We start from the raw sequence: 17976 nt of genomic DNA, 5'->3' as shown, positions 1-17976 counted from the left end.
AGAGTGCTAGTCTGAGTAGATTAACATAGTTAACTTACAATTTGATGTCACCTGGGAGATAGCTCCAAAGAAAAGATGTCTATAAAACTGAACTTTTCCCTACTGACAAGAAAAAAGATAGTTTCTAAGGCCTTTGTTCTTATTAATATGACTTAAGAACATAATTATTTTTAATAATATCTAGCAGCTTTCTTATTTTCAAAGGGGAATGTTGAGTAGACGTAGTTACTTCTAGACGTAGTTTATTTACTCCTACTCCCAACTGTATTTGTTCTGAGCATTTCTGAAGTTCTCAATTATTCACAAGTCTGTTACTCTATTTGCCATCCCTGTGGAAATTGTAGGCTTATATTATGAGATTAAATTGCATATTTCTGAGTTTTAAATCCTACTACTGAATATTTTTTTTAGAATATGACATCAGATGTTGATTTAAAAAATCCTACTGATTATTCATTTTTCAGTATTCTTCTCTGGTGTTTGTCTGAGTGTTTATTACCAGTATATAAATGCAACAGGTTGTTATTTTGAAAGTTTAAAATATAGTAGAAAAGACTAGGCTTTTACTCTTCATTGTTTTCACTATGCTAAAAAAGGCTTTTTGCCTTTGTACTATCACATAAAAAAGAAAAATTATCTATTTAGATTAAAACTTACTCTCACACTGTGCTTAATAGAACAATATATCTATTTGTTTCTAGTATCATGAATACATTTTTATGTGCTATGCTGTTATACACGAAAAATTCTATAACTTCAGACCAGAAAATAGTGCTTATCTCACTGTGGTTTATGTTATATAATTGATCCAAACACATAAGCACTATGTTTTTTGTTGTTTTTGTTTTCCCACAGAAATAGACAAATGATTTAACTTTTTAATTAAACTTTAAAGCTTTTAATTAAATGCCTAAATTGCAAAGAACTATTTCAGAGTAAACTGTCTGTAGATTGTTGGTTATGTATCTTCCTATTGCATCTGCTCTGATCTGGAAAGTAACAAAGAGCAATCACTCACATTCTCACTTGTTAATTGGTACAATTAACACTACTTTTATTATCCAGGCAGACAAGCAGTGGTTGTGCAAGTGCTTCAGGTAAAACAGAAATTGATGCTTTTAAACCAAATTCTGATTTCAAATGCTTTTAAAGTAGCATTTTAGCAGAATAACTTTATTTTCTTGTTTTTCACACTCTTGTTGTATTATTTTTCCAATGCCTTTCCAAGAGAATGTTGTAACCCAGCAGATAAAGCACAGCTTTTACAAATCCTGTAGTCCTTCCATCTGACTTCAGTTTGAGGTGACATCAAGCAAGGAGCTTTCAGTCTTCATATTTTGGACACTTCTGCACCTGCCATATAAGGACAGAAGAAATCAATCCTGTAGAAATCAAATTATCAATAATCAAATATCAAAGATATCGGCCCAATTTCTGCTCTGTTTTGAACCTCAGCTATGAAGGACACTATCTTTTCATGGAATATAAATAATCTTTTTCTTCCTTATGGTGTTGCTGTACACTGTACAGCAGTGTATACTACCAGACCTCTGTTAAAAGTGTTGATTGGCATAAGCACTATGCCATGGTGTCAGGTGTCAGCCCCCAGAGAGGGACTGGGGCAATGGTGTGGCAAGGGTAAGCAGCAGCAGGGTTGCTCCCTGAAGGAGAACCAAGGGTCAGAGCTGTGCTCTCAGTGACCACCACACAGTCCCACAAGACCTGAGCAGGGCCATGTAGTGAGAATAAGAGGTTTATTCACCAATGCAGTGCGCTTCAGACACAATCAAGAGCAAATGTGGTCTGGGGTTCATCCAAAAAGTGCAATCATGCAAAGCAGCTGACTGGGCTGCTGGGTATCGTATTTGCAGGGCCCCCAGAGGGTGGGATGGAGGGAGGGAGGGAGGGAGGGAGGGAGGGAGGAAGGAAGGAAGGAAGGAAGGAAGGAAGGAAGGAAGGAAGGAAGGAAGGAAGGAAGGAAGGAAGGAAGGAAGGAAGGAAGGAAGGAAGGAAGGAAGGAAGGAAGGAAGGAAGGAAGGAAGGAAGGAAGGAAGGAAGGAAGGAAGGAAGGAAGGAAGGAAGGAAGGAAGGAAGGAAGGAAGGAAGGAAGGAAGGAAGGAAGGAAGGAAGGAAGGAAGGAAGGAAGGAAGGAAGGAAGGAAGGAAGGAAGGAAGGAAGGAAGGAAGGAAGGAAGGAAGGAAGGAAGGAAGGAAGGAAGGAAGGAAGGAAGGAAGGAAGGAAGGATCTGACTCCATGTTCTTAGAAGGCTAATTGATTATTTTATGATACTATATTATATTAAAGAATGCTGTATTAAACTATACCAAATAATATAGAAAGGATACATAAAGAATGCTAAAATAGACAACAATGAAAACTCGTGACTCCCTCCAGAGTCCTGACACAGCTTAGCACTGATTGGCTGCTCAGTCAAAACATTCACACCAAAACCAATGAAACAATCACCTGTTAGTACACGATCTCCAAACACATTCCAAAGGAGCAAAACACAAGAGAAGCAAATGAAGTAATTATTGTTTTCCTTTTTCTCTGAGGCTTCTCATCTTCTCAGGAGAAAAATCCTGAGCAAAGAGATTTTTCAGAAAATATAAATGTAACAGCTGAGCAGAAAGCCAAAGCTGTGACATTGGACCAAGCTCCCAAGAGCAAATAGGGCTGCAGACAGACTGCCTGTGCCACAGGACTGAGGTCTGTGTAGAGAGCTGGGCTGCTTCCAGCACCAGGCTACGGCCCCTTCCAAAGAGCAGCCACACTCTCTGAGGTCACACTGGATCCTCACTTTGTAGTTTGCAAAAAAAGCAATCCCATTCTTTCCAAAAGTTTTCCATCATAAATATCTTCTGCAGTGACGCCCAAGGAAAAGCGGAATGTCAGGAAAACCGAGGAATGTATCTAAATTCTCTTCTAATTCAGTAAAGGCTGGGCATACTCTTCAGCTACAAGAGATAGATTTAAGCCAATACTATGAAATCTTGTATCTAGCAGAAGCATGTTCAGCAATGAATGTCTGAATCAATCCTTGAGGTTCCCTTTCTATTTTATGCAATCATCTCATCATTTTAATGAATCTCATCCTTCAAATATGACAGTCCATTAGATACATAAAATACAGTAGGAATAGAGACATGCTAATTAATGCAATTAAAATTGGTTTGTTTCCCTTATATCCAACAAAGTGTACCTATACAGCTAAAAGGGATTTGGTAATTTTTTTTTTAATGTGCAGCTGATATAATGATATAATATAAACTGATATAACGTAAAGTTTCCTTGCTTCAAGTACATCCTTGAGGAAGCTGTCAGGAGGTGCTACTTGTCAGATTAAGAGCAAAGGAAAATAAATTATTGGTTTTTTATTCTCTTTCTCTGCCATTTACCTATGGAGACTGAAAGTTCCATCTTTCATCCCCAAACACAAAATGTAAGCTAAGTATAAAAGATGACAACTTGGTACAGACCTTACTTCATATTTATTAAATCAAGGAAGCTATTTAACCAAAACTTGCCATTAAATCATGCTATCATTTAAAATCTTGAAAAATAATGAATCTTAAAATTCAAGCCTCTTTTACTGTACCAAAATAATTACCATACATTTCTTATCATGCTCTCAAGTTTGCATTTTTATTGTAATGACAGCACTTTATGCTATTCTACTATTTTTTTTGAAAAATAAAAGCAGAATAAAGCTCATTATAAAGTAAAATAAAATCATTCAGATGAGGTAAAAGCAAATCAAAGATAAAACTTAGTTTTTTATTCTAGTATTTTAGGAGTGGCTTCTATTTCCCTAACAATGTGATGTTACATTTAGTCTGCTGAATAATGCCATCACATAATGCTGGTGATGGCAAATCCCTCACTGTAAAGGAAGAAGAGGAGGACATGGCATGTTTTTCAATCTACTTAAAATCAAACCAGGTAATGAACATTTACACTTCACAAGTGTTTACTTCATGATGAAGAGTACTATTCATTCAGACTTGAATTTATAGATTCAAAAATCACAGTTTTTCTTTAGCCTAGAAAACATCAGGCCTTATATAATAACAGAACTTTAACCAGCTTAAGTGATTGATCAGAAATAAGATCAAAATTTCATGTAACTTTAATTTTATACTTTGGACTTAATTTGCATAAAGTCTGACAGGAAAGAATGTTGGCCATTGTAATATCCCTGATAAATGGATTAAACTTAAGACGTTAAAATCTTTACTGAACAGGTTTAAAATAACAGCCCATAATGCCTTGAGAAAAATATTTAGATAACTATTGTTTTTCTGAAGATGATTCACAAAGTCTGACCAATTATGAAAACTTGAATTGCAGCAAATCAAAACATATTAAGGAAAAAAAAAAAGAAACATAAAGGTACGGTTTGTGGGGAGAAAAAAAATTTAAATAGTTTTTTAATGTGAAATTCTATTTCTATTACATTTGACTGCACTCTCAACAAGTTTGTGTGATGTGGTCAACACTCTGGAGGGAAGGGATGCCATCCAGAGGGACTTTGACAGACTTGAGGTGTGGGCTTGTGTGAAACTCATGAAGTGCAGCAAGGCTGCAAGGTCCTCTCCATGGGTAGGGGAAATCCCCAATATCAAAACAGTCTGGAGAATTAATGGATTGACAGCAGCCCTGCAGAGAAGGACTGGAGGCTTTTGGTGGATGAAAAATTGCAAATAAGGCAGCAATCTGCTCCTACAGGACAGAAATTAAACAAACCACATCCTGGGCTGCATCAAAAGAAATGTGACCAGCAGATCAAGGGAGGTGATTCTGCTCTGCTGGTCTGCCCTCATAAAACTCCATCTGAACACTGCTCTTGGCCCCACAGTATAAGGGCATGGATCTACTGGAGAGTGTACAGAGAAGGGACACAAAGATGATCAGAGAGCTGGAGGACCTCTCCTATCAAGACAGGCTCAGAGAGTTGTTTTTGTCAGCCTGGAGAGGAGAAGGCTCCAGGGAGACTCAAGTGTGGCCTTCCAGTACCTAAAGGGACTACAAGAGAGCTGGAAGGAGATTTTTTTACCAAGGCCAGGAGCAACAAGATAATGTCACTGAAGGCGATGGTTTTAACTGAAAGAGGATAATTTAAACTGGACCTAAAGATTCATTAGGCACCAAGAGGCACACAGAGGTTGCCCAGAGAATTTGAGGCTGCTCCATCCCTGGAAGTGTCCAAGGCCAGGTTGAATGGGGTTCTGAACATTCTCATTTAGTGAAAAATGTCCCTGTCGATAGTGGGAGAGGGTTGAAACTAGATGATCTTTAAATGCCCGTTTCAACTCAAACCACTGTATGAGTCTTCATGAAGATAATTATATAGTAAATAATAGCACAAAAAGAACATTCAGATTCAACCCAAGAATATCTATTATTAAATGCATATGTTAGGAATAATCACTTTGAATCAACTGTTTTCTGTTATTTGTCTCAATATCCATCACAGTTGTTTAAGTAGATGACTGGAAAGTACTGAAAACACTATGTTTTATTAAACCAATGAATTCATGGCATGTTTAAAAATAAAAATCTCTAATGTTAATAAAGAAACTGATAATTGAATAAGGTGAACAGGATAACCTAAACAGCAAAAGACAAGATCTTCTTCCAAGCCTAGCAACTTGGAGGTCAGATTTAAAAGTCACTGAAGATCAAAGATGTCTCTAATGCCAATCAGCAAGATTTCCTAGAAGAGAGAACTCATAAAGCAAAACTGATTTCATTCATAGGTGTGATTACAAGGGTGATTAATAAATATGGTTTTATAGAACATAACAGACATTTAGAAAGTGTTTGACTTAGTACATGCTATCCTGACTAATAACCAAAAAAAAATCAGAATATTTACGGCATTGATAAACACAATGTTATCAAAATACAGATTTTATAAGCATATATATGCATATTGAAAAGTCCTATGCTTCAAAAACTGTTTGAAATGCTAATTGAAAGGGGATGGAGAATTTTTGGTAGAGCACAAGATGCATTGTGTTTTTCCAAATTCTATAAAATATTTTCAGCAATCATTTTGAAATACATCACTCTTGCCTACATAACTAGGTAGCAAACAGTTCATTGAAATCATAATGACAAAGCCATGTACTCACACATTTATGTGCAATCAATTACTCACAAGAGATCTCAGTTCTCAAGCCCAAACAAAATCATTAATACCATTTATCCATAGTATTAATTCAATTCCATCTCAGCATGTGGAAACAGACTTCCAAAACAGTGGAGACCAGATTTAGGGGCAGAAGAGCTGGTTTGCATCTCAACAGGTAACACAGGCATGATCTTGAAGCAGGTCTTTATCTTTTTTTTCCCTGGATTACCTCTCTAGACCCCACATCTCTTTCCCAGAAATTTCTCTGCATCATGTAAAGTCTTTCTTTTCCTGGGATAACAAAAATACAAAAACCCAACCACTTAGAAGCAATCCATTTGCTAATTGAATTTCTGATATTTTTTTTACTTTTTTAAAGATTACCAATTTTGATCCAATTTAAGTCTAAAATAGGGGAGAGATGGAAAGCAGGTGGAAGCAGTTTGCAACATTTCTGGGAATATTGGCTCTGTTACTACTCACATTTTCTAACAGAGGAAAAAGAGATTCAAAAGATCAGCCCTATCCAGAAGGCAGTCAATTTGACTTTCACAGTTTCTTCATGGATTTTAATCATCATTCCATGGAAGAAGGAAGAAGTAGAACTATAGTTACAAATCCATATAATCTTAGAACAGTGAATATATTCAGATTTTTGAAAACAATTGTTTATAAGCTAGTCAAAAAGCACATTTACTTCAAATACAAGGAAACACATGCTTGCAAACAGGTCTGGCACACATTGGCATTCTTCCTGGAACATGTAAATCTAAAGTACGTGGCAAAGTTATTTGGCTAATCTGATGTTTATACCATTAGAACTCAGCCTGAAGGAACATCTAAACCACAGTTTAAAGGATGTTTGAAGGCTGTAATATTTGGGGAAAAAAGTGATTGTTATCTAATTAAACATAGGAAAATAACGCCAAACAAGACTGACTCAGGGTAAACCACTCATTCTGATTAGTATTGGAAGGCAGGAAATAAATATTTTCTGCAAAAGATATATTAATTTTTAGCATTCAGAAGCTGGTAGGCTGCTAAGAAAAAGGATAAAGAGAGTTTATAAGGGGAAAAAGACAAGTAATTCATTCTGTAATATCTTCGTGTTGTAGGGAATTAGACCATAATATTTGAATTCCCCCATAACGCAATCATGATCATTTAGGTTCCTGCTGTGAATGTTTTGAAACGTTACCCTTGACAATGTTAATAAAAAGGTCAGTTCTGTTTCTGCTTTGTTTTGCCTCTGTGCACTGCAGGTATTTTCATTGTGAGAGTAAATATATTGGTAGTAATCTTTGCATGGCTTCTGAATCCCTTAACCTTTAATGTAACATGACTGCAGATTGAGAACAATGATTTGCGCTTTACAGATTTTGCTAACTTAATCAAAATAGCAGACTGAATCTTGACTACTGAATGAATAACATTAGGTCCAGGCAAGGCACCAAGAAATCATTCCATCCACTAGGACACAAACCAGAAAATAATTAGGTTGGAGCATAATGGCAAAATTTAGAGGAAGATCAGATGCTGAACAATGATTTCAATGAATTTTCTGATTTATTCCATCTCAGGATATTTACATTAATCAGGGCCAAATTAGACCTTAGTAATATTGACCATCCTCGGTCTTGTCTCTGAATATTACAATGTTAAAAGTGATAGAACTGTTGTTTCTTCAACCATACAGCAGGCAGTATATGCATAGCAAGACAAGTTTTAGAAAGCCATTCTGTCTGTAGGATATGCTCAAAGATATCTAAGGCTTATCTGCCTTTGAGGAGGACATTTTTGAAAGGAAAAAGATTTTGAAAGCTTATTTTCTGCAGATCAAATAGACTTCTTGTTCAGTTGTTGGCAGTAATTAGTAGAGCTTTTTAATTAAGAGTACTAGTTAGTTGGGGATTTTGCATGAATTATTCCCATTTCATCTACAATTAGTATTTTTCTCTTAAAAACCAGTTATGTAAACTAAATCTATATTTTTGTTAGTTGCAATTGGAATTCCATCCAAGAAACCTGACTATTGGAGACTGCTGTCCTATGTCTTGGCAATTTAGTCTTTAAAATTTGTTTCTTCAAGGGTATCAGAGTCTGCTAAACAGAAAAAAAAAAGGATTCAGGTCAGTCAGTAATTTAGCAAATATTTCAAATCCTGTAAAAAAAGCTTTCAAACCATGGACCTGATGAGAACCTTGTATCTCTTCAAGGATCTCTGAGGAGAGCTGTCTTTCTAATTTGTCTTGTCGTGAGGACTGGTACTGTGACCTCAGACTTGTCTTCTTGACATCCAGTATGAATCAATTAGAAACACAAGACTCAGTACAGAGAATCTTTTCAACACTCTTCCATCATGGGTAGATTTGAGAAGCCTACCTAGAAGCAGCATATTTGCAACACTTACAGTTCTGGCTCCTCACTCCACACTCTTCTACCTTTTCATAAGCAAGAACATTTATTTGGAATGCACAGATATTTTTTCCAAATTTAAATACAATTCACTTTTACATCCCTAGATAATTCTCAAGGCAATTAAGTCTTCAAGACAGTTACACACATTAGACACCATATATGTTAGATTTCTTAAAGTAAAGTTCAGCTAGCTACTTCACCAAGTAATTAGAGTACTTAATATTATGCAAAATAGAATCAGGAAAACAAACCACAAATGGATTTAAAATGGTAAACATCCTAAGTCAACACCACTCAGAATGTATACACTTATTCATGGTATCTTTTCTAGCACTGCCAGCACACAGTTAAATTAATCATGTCAGTAGATGCCCCTAGATAAGTGATTAACCCATCTAATTGCTGCAGATAGGAAAGTTTTTCAGGAAGGATATAATTTTTTATAATATAGATTGACCACTCTCTTCCCCACAATTTTCTCTACTTTTATCTCTTTTTGTTCATGCTCAAATGCAAATGCTACATGCTTAGTCTTTCTGAATCATATTTCTTCTTAAAAAATTGTTAAATAGGTAATGTTAATTTCCATTCTTCACACAATCAAATCATTAACCTAAAATAACAAACAGGAATATGAATGCAATGGGTATTTTTCAAAATAATTTAAACTAACAGAAACCATTAAAAGTTTATAATGAAATCAATAAAATGCTAAAACTAGCTATTCACCATTTTATGTTCTTACTTTGAAGGGCTTTTATAAGTGCTCTCCTTATTGATTCATTTGTCTGCAAGAACAGAGAAATAAAACTACCTAGCTGGTATGAACCTCTTTGCACCAAAAATATAAATCTATGTATTTCATAAGGACTCAGTCCTGTAAAATGTTGACATTTTCATTTCTTTTTCACCGTTGGGGTTGTCTAATCTGAAACAGGAACAAGTAAAATGGAAAATATTTGTGAAATGGGGTTTATAAAATACTGGTGGACAACAGGAAAAAGCCTTTATTGGACTCACATTTTACATTATTCTCAAACTGTCAGAATATGATTTTCCTCCCATTCAGATATTATAAAAAACTGGTAAATGAAATAAAATTAATGTATTCAAGATGCACACTTCCATTCTACGCCCCTTCTTCCTGCTGCTCAAATCAGGACCTGATTACGTGAGGTTCCCAATGCAATGTGAGGAATTAAAGGAGGATTTTTATTGCAAGGATTATGAGCTTTGTGTTGGATCAGGTAACAGATACATGAGCTTGCAGGTACATGCATCTCATTCTATAAATCCAAATAGTTCAGATGTTAAAGAAAGGCCTGTTTCAGGTTACTGTGCTTAGCATACAGATACAGCAGGCAAAGTGGGATATTAATGATGCACAAAATGTGATCTTTTATAGTCAGCATACATAACAAAATGTTATATATTATATACACTGGTGATGAAATCAAAGGGAAAATGTGAGCCCTGGTTATCATGGACATGGAGAAGGCTGAGCAATGACTTTTTTGCCCTAGTCTTCACCAGCAAGTATTCCAGCCACATTGCCCAGGTTGCAGAAGGCAAAGGCAGGCACCCAGAGAGTCAAGAATCACCTGCTGCAGGAGGAGATCAGGACTGAGAACATCTAAGGAACCCGAAAGGGGAACAGGTTTATGGCACATGATGAGATGCTTCATCTGCAGGTCTTGAGGGACCTCGCAGAGTATGTGGCCAAGCCACTTTTCAATCACATTTGAGAAGTCAGAGCAGTTTAGCGAAGTTCCCACTGACTGGTAAAGGGAAAATGTAACCCCATTTTCACAAAAGGGAAAAAAGCAAAAGACCCAGAGAATTACAGGCCAGTCAGTCTCGCCATGGTTCCCAGCAAGGTCATGGAACAGATCTTCCCGGAAACTATTCGAAGGCACATGGAAAATTAAATGGATTGGTGACAACCAACACGACTTCTCTACGGGTATATTGTGTCTGACAAATCTGTTGTCCTTTCACAATGGGATGACAGCATTTGTGGATGAGGAAAGAACAAGAGATATCCTCCAGCTGGACTCAAGCCAACAGCCCACAAAGACAACCATATCCTGGGCAGCAAAAGCAACATGGCCAGCAGGTCAAGGGCAGGGATCGTCTGAAGCAGAGTTGCACTACCGCCCATATGAAGAAAAAAATACACATATATAAAAGGAAGTTTTAGAAATGTAACAAGGTACTCCTTACAAATAATTCATAGTAAGCAATGTACTCTTCTTGGCAAGTGTTGCTGATTGGAATGCCAGGGCTCTAAAAAGCCCTTTATTAAGGTGTAACAAACTGTGAAAGTCAATTTTTGGAACAACAACTGTAACTGCAACAATAGAAAGTTGCTGCTAAAAGAATTGGATGAATGCGAATTCTGTAAGAAGCACATGTCAGTGGCCAGGAGCAGACAGAAAGCAATTTAAGAATAAAAACAGTCATAAAATATTCAAGGAAGCCAGAGGATTAGCCCTGAAAGCAAGTTGCATTAATTATGACTTCTAAAGCAGAAAAAACTGCTGATAAACCAAACGCCAATTAATAGTAATTGCTCTGAGCCAGACTTTAAACACATTACATGAAAATGGTAATTGTATAAGGCTATGCAGTAAGAGATGACACAAAGTTGAGATCAAAGGTTAATTTCACTACTGCCTACAAACTTATACTGAAAAAAATTCCAAGAATATTAAGGTCAGCAATGGGTTACTTTTGTCAAGATAGATAAAGACAAAGGGACAAACATTTTCAGAAATAAAAATAGTAATTATTCATGAAATTGTGGCTACCATCAAGCTCACAGAACAGCATTCTTCTGACACAGTCACACCAAAATATTCAGGAGTCTCAAAAAAGCAGTATTTTTCTAGACACTTGAAATAAAATTAAATCTGTCCCTCCCCCAGAATAGCTGAAGATGTTAATTTATGTGCAATACAATCAAATATCTAATTCAAGAAAAATACATTTTTTACTGTGATAAAAATGTATAGAAAGCAAGAGCAGTTTGCAAGGAAACTAAAGCATCATTTAGAGGGCTATAGCATATGGATTCAAAGAGCTCACATTAACATGCTATTTTCTGATATTATTATTACATATCACAACAGTATTAAATGGTGTTCTGGACAAGAAGATCTAAAACTTACATTAGAGAAGACTACCAAGCATCTTTTACTTTTTTCCTTTTCAACTTAATGTTTCAACATAATGCCAAGTGGTGTCAAGAATGCATCTTTCCTGACTGATATTATGACTCATTTCATTTTAAGAAAAAACCACTTAGACACAACCACAGCATTGGCTGCTACACAGGAAGTGCGCAGAAGATGTAATTGTAGGTAATAAAACAGATCTTGGAAGTAAAAGCTCAACTAACATGCAAGCAAGGAACAAAAATAAGTACACCATCCCAAAACAAAATTAAATGAGAATTTCTTCAAAACAAGTCATGACATATCCTTAGAAGACAGGGAATGTGAAAAATAAGCTAATTTACCTATTTTGGCTGTAACATGCAACATGTAGGGACATCAGGAAGGAAATAATATTAAATCTATAAAGTAGAATATTGGTATTAATATTAATATCAGTTTTGCTTAAAAAAAAACTCAAATACCAGACTCTGCATTTTCAATTCAAATTCTGTTTTTGCTACTAGAATGTAGATTTGAAAGCTGAAAATCTTCCAGAAGAATAAACAATTACTTAAAAGCCTCTTAGACAAAATACTTGAGGAAATTTGTGCATATAAATCTAAAAAATTAAGAACTTTCCCAGACAATTTCACCTCGTTCTAAAATTCAAAGAAAACCATGAGAGCATTGAAAACAGCTAAAACAAAATCATCTTCTGTGACAGGTATTGGATAATACTGAAGTGTTGAAAATTTCAGGCAGAGTGACTTGAACAGCATTAATAACCACAAAGGTCATTCAAGGACATTACAGGTTTTTTTCTGCCCATGTTACATCTGGTGTTCTGGGGAAAAAAAAAAAAAAAAAAAAAAAAAAAGTGTATGTTGTTCTGCAATTAGTTAATAGGATACACAGATATTTCTCCTTGCAGCTCATTAAGTTTGCCATTACTTTAACTTTCTCAGCATTTCTAATCCAGAATTTAATATGAAGCAATTGATTTTTTAGTTAGCACAAGTTTGTTAAACTAAGGGGAGCCGTTATCTCCTTCCCCTTCTGTATCTATTAAAAAGTTGAGTTCTGTTCCTAAATAGAGTGTGAACTACACAGAAAGCATCAATATCATGCTCAAGCAATGACAGGTAATACAGAAAGAGATCCACTCATTTTGACATCAAGGTTTAAATCTCAACTAGTCTTGGCAGGCTCCTTCTGCAGGCCACTGAAAGAAAGAGGCCCTTCCAGAGGGTGATTGACACCAGAGTGTAAGTCACTTCTCTCCAGTCTCCACAGACTACATGGGACATTCTCTGAAAGCATCTATTAGTTTTCACTGACTTCAAAAGCAACTGGAGTGACAAGTACAGACTTAAACATAATCTTTCACATAAGGCTGGCTGAGGTAGATCTCTGCACTGCTAGCACTGAAGGCCTCTAAATATTATGATTGAAATTGGATGGATTAATGGATATTTGAAGCTGTCTTAACACAAATATAGAAATTCGGATCAAGTCTAATTGAACAAAACCCTCAGACTGTACAGATTTAAAGTCTAAATATATTTTCAGCTTATGTCTTTTTCATTCCTTTATTATTTATTTGATCTTGAACCTTATCAACTCTTTTTTTCCTAGAAGCCAAGTATAAGCATAGAAGACTACCACCTTTTAACATTTTCTGCTCTTTGTAGTAGCACTCTGTTTTCAACTACATTTTAGTTGTAGTCATGCCTCCTAGAAAGTATTCATGCAAAATAATTAGTATTAATTATGAAAGGTTTATTTCTCCTACCCTCTACGCAGGAAAATCTCTATAAGGCATGCACAATTATTTAATTTGGGTATGTTTTCTCATACTGTAATGTAGCATCGCTACAATACAGTAATTTCCTATGGGAGAAAAAAAACTATCCAGTCTTATTTTCAGTATATAGAGTTTTTAGAAAGATTATTTTTTATTGATCAGTACTCAAATATATAGAGTACTTCAGAAATGAAAAAGAAAAATAATTATATATGTACTATATAGAACATAAAGGGGAGAAAAAAGAAAACATTCACTCTTTCCACATCAAATGCAAAGAAACGTTTAGACAACTTACCCAGTGGCCTTGTTTTCATCTTTGGGTTTATGCAGCACAATACAGAACTCTGTGCAGAATATATCACAAGTTGATGAAATTGACTTGCAGTGAGTAGCATGGAAAATAGCAAAGCATTAATGCCCTGCACTGACCTCTTGCTTCTGCTTGAGTGAAACAATGGAGAGGGAGAACATGATATGAGTTATTTCTATACCGTATTTCTATACAGTATTTCTTGTGTGCACTCAAATGAGTGAGAATTCAGACAATGCAGTTTAGAAGGAACCTCACAGTATTAGAAGGCCTGGTAAGAGGTTCTCATCATAGTACTAATTGTGATTATAGACTCACAGACAGTTAGATAGATGATAAATTAGATAGATAGATGATAGCTAGCTAGCTAGCTAGATAGATAGATAGAAAAACTGTACGTGTTTTAATTAAAGAAGAAGCAGCTAATGGAATTTACTTCACAAATTTAAGTGCATCTTCACAGTGTTCAGCCACACTCTTTCTGAAATAGGAAATGTTCACAGAACTGACACTTTTGTATTCAAGCGCTTATTTATTAAATACCCCATTAACTCCATTATATGTTCGTACACACTGTTTTTCATGAATTATCACAATTTTACTTCTGATGCTTTGCTATTGGAGGGAAAAGAAGGAACCTCCATTGCTGCGGTGTTAAAAGCCAGAAAAAATGATGCAATAAACAGCTCTAAGTACATTTTCTCCCCTGCATTTTAGCTGTTCCCTCTGACTTGCTCCTTCTCTCTTGCTTTTGAAATGTAAAATAATGTAATTGCATTCATGTCACAGGAGCTATACCAGAATTGGTGATATATGATGTGTTTTACCAGCTCTGCAATACCAATTTATTAGCAGTCTTTAACTTTACAAATCACTCTGTATTTGAATAGATGATTTAAGAACACTTACTTAGGTTTATTTACCCAACAAATTGCTTGTGTACTTAATAAGGAATTCAAGCAGTTTCCCTGGGGTTTCGTGGTGAGAACTTGTTTTCTCCTGTTGTCCCTGAAACAGAGGAAAAGAAAACTCTCTTGGAGTTCAGAGGTATCAACACATACATAGTCAATTCCACCATGTAACTTACCTAATAAAATATCACTAAGGAGTGGTGCAGTGGCCCTGACTGTTTCACCACTGTACACAGAAGGAATGATCAAGTACATGCAGGACCAGCACAGCCCTCGGGCCAGTGCTGCACAGAATTTGGCTGCAGGACAAACAGAACCTGCTGGTTTTAACAGAGGAGCCTGTGGCAGCTCCTACTTCATACTGGCAGCTCCACTCCCTGCCTGGCCTTGCTTTCATCCAACTGTGAAGCTGCAAGCCCCACAAAAACATCTCTCCTGTCTCAGAGCAGAAATTATGAATAGAGCTCCTTCCACGTAAGAAAACAATGAGTAACTCCAAGGATCCAGAGGGGAGGATGTGTTCTATGGATGGGGTCTGCTTGGTGTGCTGCACAGGGGCTGAAGAGACAGTGCTACAGCACCTAAAGGGACATAAAGATTACCTACACTCTGCTCTTCTTGTCGTGCTGACTCTGATAAATACATTTTTATAGATACCTTACAGAGCAGCAGTGGCTTTCTTATTGCAGTTATGGTGGGCTGGCAAGCATCTCCAGGTACAAACCATTTATCTTGACTTGAGGATATACCTCCTCATTCCATATGAGAAACTTACTTTGCTAATGCAAAGGTTAAAATTAATACAGACACCTCCATTGTAAAATTTCACCTCAAAAAAAATGAAAATTATATTAAATCGAGGGAATCAAGGTCATAATTGGACACAATTTTCTCGTCTGTATTTTAAGAATTAAATAAAGAAACGTGTAAGAGTAAGATCCAGAACCAAGGGAAATAGAGATGACATACCAAGCTCTGCTAGAACTCCAAGTTTAAACCCAAGTTTATTTAAATCAGTGGACTTTAGTACAAGTCTTCAAAGCTTATCTTTATTTTGAATGAAAATAGCACAAAAAAAGCATTCCATTACAGGACAACATATAACCTTCCTGATTATTATCTTGTGCAAATCCTTGAGAAGGGACAGCCTCTAAACCCACATCCATAAATTTGAAAGATACCTCCATAAAATCAAAGACTTAAATTTTCCATCTTCAAAGGACCTAATTAGCATAATTAGTCCTAATTACCATAATTAGTGAATGAAATAATTTGTAGGTGGAAAAAACTCCCCCAGTTTGACAGGGAGCAAGGGAGGAACAATAAGACGCCACAAAAAGTTTCTATTGGCAGTTTTATTTAAGTGCTCAGTGCAATTTTGCTTGTTGAGATCTTTAAAGAAAAATAGAACACAGTGAAAGTGGTCCACAGAAATATTTCTAAATTTATTTTTGGTAGAGGCAGTGTGTCCTTTCAGTAACCTGTGGGAGAGAAATGTACAATCTAGAGATCTGCTTTGTTTTTTGTTTTGCCTGTTTGCATAGTGTGTAGAGTATCCCTTAGCAGAAGAAAGACTTGCCATTAGTTTTACAATTGAAGAAAGAGATATATTCCTGATGAAAGAAAACCATTACAAAGCAAAGATACAGAAGGGGAGGGTGGAACAACTGCAGTAAGACTCCTGCTGTCTCCCTTTTCTAACCTGCTAAGGGATATTTCTAGCTGAGGCTGGATGTACTTTAAGTGCAGAGAACCATGCAGAGGAAAGAGGAGGAAAGTTCATCTTTTCTGTTAAAAGGAGTAATACAATTGTAACTAGCTGCTTATACTGGCTCAGAGCCCAGCATGATTAATGATGCTTTCAAAATGGTTTTAAAGAACCACTTAAACTTGCTCTTATGAATTTCAAGTGTGTCAGTTTTCCAGTGCTTGGCCTGTTTATTTGACTGCCCTGTTGCTCTGAGCAAACCAGCAGGCTAAGACAGAGGAATTTGCACTTTATTAGCTTATATGCTGTTAGATGGAAAAAAAAAATCTGCAAAAACTCATAGAGAAAGGGAAAATATGAACCTTGGACTGTGAAATTAGTGTCAGTAGTGATAAAATAGGTTTTATTTGGTGTCTGATTATTAGCTATATTGATCAACATGTTCCTGGTGTACACAAAGTCTGTGAGAAAAACTTCCTTCCCTGCTTTCCTCATGTACAGGAAGAACTGCAAGTTGTGGAAAGGTGGGTCAACCAGGAATTAAGTCAGTGCATGTGCTTTTGTTTTGCATGTGTGAATTGATCCACGCTTTTAAAAAAAACAGACGGTAGTACTTAGCGTAATTCAGACTGTTCTGTAACTGATGTAGTGCACAGCATTGACAGTCCCTACAATAATTACCATTTGAAAGAAGGCAAAATTGTTTGAAATTATTAATTCTGCACACAAAGAGGAGGCAGATAAAAGCATGCTATACATTTTAATTTACATCTTTCAAAAGACAATTTGCCCTGTGCCTAGGAGGACATTAGCATCAGAGGAACTTTCCCCTTCTACATCTATCCAGCTTTGCCCAATATACAGAATACTGATTAGAACACTGCAAGAAGCCCCAGAGAGAAATCAATTTTTTTGGTAAACTCTTTTATTTCAGTGTATTGCAAGTGTTCCCAAATATATCTGAGATGCACAAATTTTATTTTAAATTCAGAAGCGAGCTTGTTCTTGGTCTCTATATCATTACAATAGCAATTTTCCTACCAATTCTTTTGATTATATAGGAGAGACCTGATAAATTCTTAATTATTTCAGACTGGGATGAAAAGATCATGCCATGCAATAAGTATATTTCAAAGAGAAAAAGAGAGAAAAAAGAAAAAAAGAAAATAATTACCATTATAGTTCTCCATAAAATTTCCTGACTTTAATTTGGTAAAATAATTTTCCAGCAGGAAAATTAAAATATTTTATTACCAATACTTCATACATATAATTCAAGAAATAAAATGATTTCAAATGAAAAACCAAAATATTATTGTGCCATAATGTTCTTAATGGACATCTCCACTTCTTTTTACTTAATATTTCAAAATTTTCACTTCTAACAAAAAATTCTAATCTTCATAACACCCAGGTACATTGTTACGGGAAAATAATTACCTGCAAATATTCAACAAGCTTAGCTGCATTAGAAGTACTATTTAGCAGTGACACAGTTTGAACAACTTGTTCCATTGAGCTCCCTAAA

The 17976-nt window shown here is 35.8% G+C and overlaps 1 long non-coding RNA gene across 1 annotated transcript; it reads right to left on the bottom strand.

Moving 5' to 3' along the window:
• Nucleotides 1-1276: 1276 nt before the first annotated feature.
• On the bottom strand, nucleotides 1277-14828 carry LOC135295529 (uncharacterized). Its single transcript, XR_010357656.1, has 3 exons — nucleotides 14739-14828; nucleotides 13815-13957; nucleotides 1277-1353 (listed from the first exon to the last, which is right to left on the bottom strand). It is a non-coding gene; the product is annotated as an uncharacterized LOC135295529 (long non-coding RNA).
• Nucleotides 14829-17976: the final 3148 nt, after the last annotated feature.

Source organism: Passer domesticus, chromosome 2 (genome assembly GCF_036417665.1).
Source record: "Passer domesticus isolate bPasDom1 chromosome 2, bPasDom1.hap1, whole genome shotgun sequence".
In the NCBI taxonomy this organism is placed as follows: Eukaryota; Metazoa; Chordata; class Aves; order Passeriformes; family Passeridae; genus Passer; species Passer domesticus.
Note: the sequence above shows the minus strand (reverse complement) of the source record. Positions and strands in the feature narration are given on the sequence as shown.